Source organism: Arachis ipaensis, chromosome B05, assembly GCF_000816755.2.
Source record: "Arachis ipaensis cultivar K30076 chromosome B05, Araip1.1, whole genome shotgun sequence".
NCBI lineage: Eukaryota > Viridiplantae > Streptophyta > Magnoliopsida > Fabales > Fabaceae > Arachis > Arachis ipaensis.
The window spans coordinates 46,605,863-46,614,876 of NC_029789.2; positions in this window are offsets into that span (position 1 = coordinate 46,605,863).

Here is a 9,014-nt window from a genome sequence, read left to right on the forward strand (position 1 = left end):
GCCTTGTACATCTCGCAGGGAGAGTGCTCTATACACCTCGCAAGAAGTGCAGGATTCTCCCATCTCCTTCCTTCCCCTCACATAAAGCAGAATAAGCTTGAAGCATTCTTTTCAAAGAGAAATAGAAACCCTAGCCTCTACCACTACCACAAGCTGCAAGAAGTGAGCCACTACGTCGTAGTCAGGGGCTTCTCTCCATCAGTCTGTCGGCATTCTCCAAAAAAAAAAGCCCTTGTTTGTTCTCACAGTCTAACTAGTTGTAGGCGCGTAGATTCTTCCTTGAGCTCAGCTACCGTCATCTCCGTCTTCCTCATCTCCTCCTCGTGACCTCATGAGATATTCACTCCCAAACCCAGAAATCCCTAAGCCTCCATCTCTTCTCTCTTCTTCAAGCTGTGTCACCGCTTCTGTCCTAGTGCCGCCATTCCATCCCGCCTTCGAATCTACTCCAGTCGCCATCCCCGCTGCTTCACCACCGTCGTAACTCATCTTTGTCGTTGCAACTCGTCGAATCATCTCAAATGTGTCGCATCTGTTCCACTTTTGTCGCATCACCTCTGTTCTATCGGGCTCCAACCGTCGTCTGTTCTAGTTTCGTCGCCTGTGGTGCACGAATTATGAACTTGCACAACTTAATTGGCAAGTGCATCGGGTCATCCAAGTAATACCTCAGGTGAGTAAGGGTCAATCCCATGAAAATTTTTGGACTGAGCAACAATGGTTATCCAATTGGCTTAGTTAGGTAAGTTAGTGTAAAAGGTTTGGTGTAAAAATAGTGAGAGAAAACAGTTAAGGTTTTGGAGGTGTTTACTTTTTTGGATTAAAAGTTCTTACCAACTATTTTAACAATGCATGATTCATTCCATGGCAAACTGTAAATGACTAAACCCTAATCTCTTAGTGATTCAACCTCCTCTAACCTTCATTAACCGCTACCGTTGTGGTCAGTTAATTCCGATTAGAGGGTTAAGTGCAAAACTAGTCTATAGCCACAAAAACCCTAATTACCCAAGCTAATAGGATTATATGTCACATATCCAATTAGTTTATGTAATTATCAATTTAAGAGGAATTAAAATAAATAATAGTCTTAATCCATAGAAATAAACAGAGCTCCTAAATTAACCAAGGAGGTTAAGTTGCTCATGATTTACAGAGAAAACTAGGGTTCTTCCAAAAGTGTGTAGAAACCAAAAAGGTTTCAACTCTTCTAAAGGGAGAATCTTTTCCCTTTTAGATGGCCTTGCTGGCGCTAATGCCAGCTTGGCGTTTAGCGCCCAGAGGGGTGCTGCCAACTTCTCCTTTTTAGCTCAAAACTCTGCCGAATTGCTCTGAATTTTACCTGAAATCATAAAAATACTAAAACAAATCAAAGTAGCATCCAAAGAGGATTTTTGCACTAAAATATCATGAAATTAAATAAATTATAACTAAAAATAACTAAAAAATAAAGGGAAAAAGGGTACAAGATGCTCACACATCACAACACTAAACTTAAACTATTGCTTGTCCTCAAGCAACCAAAATAATATAGGAGTGAGAAGAGAAAATTCCCAAGACTTGAGTTGTCATTTAAGCTCAGGTCTAGTTACTGAATAGGGCTAATGACACTCTAACTCTGAACAGCTTCGGCATCTCACTATTCCCTTCTTTAGGCTCTATTTGATTCTTGAACACAGCTTTCTCTTTCTTTTCTTTGATGCTTTGCACCTTGTGCCTAGCCGTGACTCTAAGTATTTTGTCTTCAAGCTTAACTTGAAACAACAACACCACAAGCACTTAACTGGAAAACTCCTTGAGTTCTAATTTTTCTTTTTATTTCTCCTAGACAGTAGTGCTCAGAGCCTTAGGCATACTCCGTAATAGCAATTGGTCACGATTTTAAGTGTTCCGTCTCAAGGGTTACTTGACACTTTCACACCACAAGCTTATGGTTAGGTAAAACCACTCTTTTGAGCTTTAGATCAGTTTTGACCCTCCTAACCATTGATGCTCAAAGCCTTGGACCTTTCTTTATTTTTCTTTTTTATTTCTTTTTCCTTTTTGTTTTGCTTCAATAATCAATTTCTTACTTATATCAGAGAATTTATAATACTTTTCTAAGTTTCTGTTTCTCAAGAACCAATATTCTCAACTCCAATATCAAATATGCATAGTTAATATATTCATTCAAAAATAGAGATAGTGCCACCACATCAAAGTAACTAGAAAACTCATTATATAACTCCGATCTCATGCATTTTACTACTTCTTTTTCTTTTGATATTTCTTTAAGCTTAGTGAGCAATACATGAGACATCTTTTTTAAAATAAACATAAAACACTAAAATAAATAACTTAAACAAGAAAGCCATAAAATTCTACTAGTGATCATGCAAACTTAGAATAGAAAACAGAAAATAGAATAAAATACTAAAAAATAGAAAATAAGATAAGGGGAAGGAGAATGCATGAAACTCAACCACCTCAGTCATGTTGAGTGATCTTGTTGCTCGATCCTCAGCTGATCAACAGATGATGACAACTCCCCTATGGATGTAGTCAACTGATCCCCAAAGTCACGGAGAGGGAAGTAATATCCCTAAGGTATCTCAGGTTACTTCTCCTGCTACTGAGAAGGAGGAGGAACTGGTTCCTACTATGGTCCATGCCCGAGCTCCTTTGTGTGAACGTGCTCCATACCCCTTCTAGTGATCAATCTATTAATGTCGATCGGGGTATCTCCATCAATGTGAGCTCCAGCTGCTGCACAAAGGCGGTAGACGAAGTGAGGGAAAGACAATCTCGCAGAGGTGGAGGACTTGTCAGCTATGTTGTAGAACTCCTGAGGGATCACCTCATGTACCTCCACTTCACTTTCGAGCATGATACAGTGAGTCATCACTGCCCGCTCAACTGTAACCTTGGAAAGGTTAATCGTAGGGATGATGGAGCATTAGATGTACTCCAACCGTCCTCGAGCAACTAGCTTGAGGTTATGCCTACCCAGCTGGTATGGCTGACCTTCAGGGCCCTTCCTTCATTGAGCTCTAGGAAGGCAAATGTCAGTAAGAATTTGATCCAACCTCTGGTCAGTGTTGTCCCTCTGAGTGTAGGAATGAGGGTCCTCTCGTAATTGTGGTAACTGCAGCGCAACCCTCACACTCTTGGGGCAGAAATCCATGATATGCCCTCTGACCGCAGTATGCCAATTCTTTGGATCTGGGTTCACACCTCTCGCATGCTTGTAGGTCACCCAAGCATTGGCATAGAACTCTCGGACCATCAATGCTCCATTAAGAACCACAACTAATTAATCATCTAATTAAGTAATTAATATTGCCTAAATTAGGTTTCGAAAATTTAGAGTGAGAATTTGAGAATTTAAATATGATTTTTGGACTCAGTAGGTTTTTCTGAGTTAGAAAATGTATTTTTTGCGAAAAACCATGTTAAACCGCAAACCGGCAGCCGAACCGGTCGAACTGGTTCAACTCTGCCCGGTACTGCGCGAGAAAAAGTTAAAACAGTAAAAAACCTTAGAAAAATATTTAAAGTCGAAAACCGGGCGTTAGTTTTAAAGGTTTGGCCCAAAGTTGGGCCAAACGGGCTAAAAACGCTAACGGTTCATTAATGAACCCACCAGCCATTAAACGGGCCAAACGGGTTAAAAATGCTAACGAGTTGGATCAGGCCAAAGTTGGGCCCAAGCCCAACATATATATAGGTTTATTAAGTGAACCCATCAGCCATAAACACTCTCACAAACACACCCACTCAGCTGAAAAGAAAAGAGGGAAGAGGAAGAAGAAGCACTATTCATCTTCAACTTCACAAGCTCATATCTTGAGCTACGGAGCTCCGATCACCGTACCGTTTGCGACCACGCGTTCCTTGCGAAGAGCTCTACAAAACCCACTCAAGAAACTGGTAAGGAAATCATGAATCCCTCTCAGTTATTCCCTCCAAAATTTTGAATCCTAAGGTTTGTGATTAAGTGAGATTTTGTGATTTTGGGTGTTTAGGTGCACTCTAGCCTTTGGTTACCTTTGGATTTGTGATAAACCCCATTTTTAGGGTTTATCTTATGCTTAATTTAGTAGATTTTATCCATTATTCTCACATTTATGCATATAATTCGTATGTTTTACATTTTCCTTCCTAATTTTATGTTATGAATGAAAACATGCTTCTTTGGCCTTAAACTTGCTAATTTTGATTCCCTCTTATTACCATTCAATGTCGTGATATATTTGCTGAGTGTTTTCAGGGTTTATAGGTCAGGAATGACTTAGAGGATGGAAAGGAAGCATGCAAAAGTGGAAGGAATGCAAGAAAATGGTGTTTTGAGAAGCTGACAGCGACACGTACGCGTGGGCGACGCGTACGCGTGACTGGCGTAGAAGACGAGCGACGCGTACGCGTCACCCACGCGTACGCGTGACCAGGATTTTTGCCAAACGACGTGTACGCGTGGATGATGCGTACACGTGACAAAGCGTCACGTGCTGCATTACACAAAAGACGCTGGGGGCAATTTCTAGGCTCCTTTTGGCCCAGTTCCAAGCCCGAAAATACCAAATAGAGGCTGCAGAGTGGGGAAATCATGGACACAACTTTCATTCACATAATTTTTGGTTTAGATGTAGTTTTCTAGAGAGAGAGGCTTTCTCCTCTCTCTAGGTTTTAGGTTTCTTAGTTTTAATCCTTTTCAATTTATGAATTCAATCTTATTTCAATTTAGTTTCTCTTCTACTTCTGATTGTTCTAGCTTTCTAGTTTATTTATTTCCCTTGTTGATTACTTTATGTTGCTATTTTAGTTTATGAATTCTCATGTTAGATTTAGTTTTTATTTAATGCAATTTGAGGTATTTCATATTTATGATTGCTTTCTTCAATTTATATTATTGATGCTTCCAATTGGTTGTTTGGATTTTATTATCTCTTATTGCTTTTCTATACTTTTATTTTGTGCCTTCCAAGTGTTTGATAAAATGCTTGGGAGGGTTTTAAGTTAGATTTTCCCATTCTTAACTTGGATTGATTAATTGGAGACTCTTGAATTATCAAAGGTCTTTTATTGATTGGTATTTGAGACTTACTAGTTGATTTGAATTCCACTAACTCTAGTCTTTTCTTGAGAGTTGACTAGGACTTGAGGAATCAAATTGATTTATCCACTTGACTTTCCTTCATAGTTAGAGGTTAACTAAGTGGGAGCAATAGACAATTACTACCATAATTGATGATGATAATGAGGATAGGAATTCCAATTCTCAATACTTGTTAAGACTTTTCATAATTATTATTTTATTTCCTTCTTATTTAAATTCCTTGTTCAACATTTAAAAAACCCAAAAAGATACTTTTCTATAACCAATAATAGATACACCTCGGTTTGAATACTTCGGTTATTATTTTTATTGGGGTTTGTTACTTGTGACAAACAATTTTTTGCATGAAAGGATTATTTGTTGGTTTAGAAACTATACTTGCAACGAGAATTCATTGAGAAATTCTAAACCGTCAAAAATCCGTTCATCAGTTTGGCTTCTAAAACTTTTGGGTAAGGTGAGTTACTCTTGAACCCTTGTGAAATTATGATTATGTTGAACCCTAGGTTGATTAGTTATGATTTATGTGTATTATAGCTTGAGGTTGTGATTATTGGCAATTATTGGAGCTTGTTGGTGCTTGTGGAATTATATTGGTGGCTTGCATGTGGTTGGAAGCTTAGCTTGCACTCAATTTTGGGTTTTTGGCATATTGGGAATCGGCCAAGGTATGTGATGAGTCCATATTTTCTTATGTATTTTGGCTTGATTTGAATGGATTCTAGCACATGAACACACACTTAAGCACCAAAATAGCATACTTTTGTGTTTGATCCCTGATTTGATCTTAAATGTGAAAACATGCGTTTTAATGCTTACATTAGTGATTTTTAATTCTGCTTTTATGTCATTCAATGCCGTGATGTGGTTTGTGAGTGATTTCAGGCCTTGGAGGCAAGAATGGATAGCCAAAAGTGGAAGAAAGTATGTACAAGGGAGAAAACATGAAGAAAACAAGGAAAAGCACACACAGCGAAGTATGCGTGCGCACATCCTTGCGTGCGCGCGCACAAGCGAGAATTTCCATATGTGCGTACGCACGCACCTGTGCGTACGCACAGGTCAATTTTCAGCCGCGTGTGCGGATGCACACGTCTGTGCATCCGCACAGGTCCCTACAGGTGTTGCGCGAATTTGGAGGCCCTTGGATCATTTTTGGAGGGTTGAAATGTTGTTTTGGAGTGCTATATAAGGGGAGAATCAACACATATCAACACCTATCAACACATTAGCTTACATTAGGTTTTAGTTTAAGTTTTTCTTAGTATTAGGAAGCTTTCTTAGGAGTAGGAGTAGTGTAGAGTAGAAAGCTCTCTTAGGGTTTATAAATTTCCATTGTAGCATTTTATAGCAAGCTTTGATTTTTGAATTTACTTCTTCAATTGTAAGTATTCTCAATTTCCTCTTTAATTAAAGCACTTTTACTTTCATTTCCTTTGGTTCAAGTTACTTTGTTCATATTGCAATTTTGTGTTACTTGAAGTTTTGATTAATGAATTTTACATTTCATGCTTCCTTTATATTTGATTGCTTGTTTATGTTTCGTTTTGTTGATAGTTGGTTATAGTTTTCCATTTTGCTTTGCAATTTTCCATGCTTTACTTTCATGCACACAAGGTGTTTGTGAAAATGCCAACTCTAGATCTTGAGTAGATTCTCCCACCTTGGCTTGTGGTTTGAGTCCCTAGGATACTAGAGTCATAATGTCCGACATTTAGTGGTAATTCTTGGGTAGTTAGTTGACTCTTGTCTCCATTGACGCTAGCCTTTTATCAACTAGTTTGGTAAGTTGGTTAGGATTTATGGATTAAGGTCAATTATGCTTGCTTGACTTACTCCTCGATGGTTGGGGTTGACAAGGTGAGATTGACTCATCATAATTACCATAGTTGTGGTTATGGCGATGATAGTTCTCCTTGGATACTCATTCCCAAGTCAAGGCTCTTTATTTCATTTATAGCATTTCCACTAGCTTGACCTTGTTTCCTTTTACTTGCATTAATTCCAAATTTTGATCATTGCTTAGTTCTTTTATTGCTTAGTTCTTTTAATCTTTAGTTCTTTGATTGCACAAAATCCCCATCTTGTCACCTTAACAACCGAAAGCGTAACATTTCATTTGCATTCCTAGGGAGAACGACCCGAGGTTGAATTACTCTTGATCTCGGTTTACACTTGGTATTAAATTTATTATTTGATCTTGAGAATTCATTGTTGGTTTCGACTATGCTACCAACGAATTGATGCTTGTGTTTTGATTGATTCCAAACTATGCAAGAATTCTCATCGTCAAATTTGGCGCCGTTGCCGGGGATGCAAACGGTGTTATACCTTTTGGTTGTTGTAAATATGTTAATAGTGTAAATAGCTCTTTTTGGTTATTTTTTTGTTTTTCCTAGTAGGTTTTTGTTTATATTTGCTATGACTTTTTCACACCATCACCATAATGCACCCCCAATGGAACCCAAACACTTACCTTTATAGTCACCAATCTTACACAACATCACCTCACTACATACAGAACCCTTACCCTCATGAGTTTGATTGTCAATCTTTATCACCTCAATCTTCATCTTCATATATGGATCATGCCACACAAGAAGTACTTTTCATGCTCATTCAAGAACAACAAGAGTTCCGAAAGATGCAAGAGCAAGTTATGTCTACCTTAGAAAAAGCTTTGGATCATTTAGCTTCATTGCATTCATGCCACAAGCAAGAAATTCTAGTGGATGAATGTGTGAGACCAAGTGAAAAGTGTGGAGTGAAAGAAGAATTGCAAAATCAAGAAGAAGATGTCAAGTCACAACATGAAGTGCAAAAGGAGATAAATGAAGAGTGGGTAGGAATTGATCAAGAGAATTCCATCATTCAAGATTTTTTGTCCAACTTGGGTAATTCCTTCTATGACCTTCATGAATCTCCATTGTTAAAATTGGAAGGAGATGTTGAGGTGGACTTCACACAACCTCCAATTTTTGACTTGAGTGATCATGAAGAAGAGTCAAAAGAGGTTAAGGAAGATTCTATTCGCCAAGAAGTGACGATAGTTGTGCAAGAACGAATTGAGTGGGTGAAGAATTCTCCAACAAGATTTCTAGGCCCACATCAATATGCCATTTTAGAGACGGATGGAAAACTTCGAATCTTTCTTGGAGTAGTGGATGGCGAAGAGAAGAATGTTGATTGGCCAAGAAATAGTAAGTTCATCCAGGGAGCCAATCCAACCTTTGGAGCTCAACTACGGTGCAAGAGTCAATTTAGTGGATTCCAGGGAGTGCACAAGCATATCAATGGTGATAGAGGAACTCAAGTATGGGATCCTGGCATTAACTTCAAGGATCAATACTTAAGGGTCCTAGTTTCTAGCTTGAAGTCTCTTAAGAGTTTGATGCAATTCATTTGGGACCCTGGAGGTCAAATCAATAGCAAACTTGGTTGGAGATTCATGGAGGAGTGGAAGCATAAGCCGCCCTAACAAGGATCTCCTCACCAAGTCTAACTTAGGACTATAAACCAAAGTGCTAGGTGGGAGACACCCCACCATGGTAATATCCTTCTAACTCTCTCTCTTTTAGCTCTTATTTCATGAATAAATCGGTTATTTTGCTTGGTTGGTTAGGTTTATTTTGATGTTTGTTAAGTAATTTTAGTGAAATAATGTGTTTTTGGGAGTTTTGAGATGTTTTGGGACTTGAAAACCTATTTTGGATGTCAAGTTTGATGCCTTAGAGGCAAAATTTTTGTTGCAGGAACAGAGACCTGTGCGTACGCACAGCCTTGTGCGTCCGCACAGTCCCCTTGTCTTTCAGTTCCTGTGCGTGCGCACAGCTACGTGCGCACGCACACCCTTAAAAATTCATTCTGTTTGCAGCACGCGCACGACTTGTGCGTGTGCATAACACCTTCTTTTTCCTTT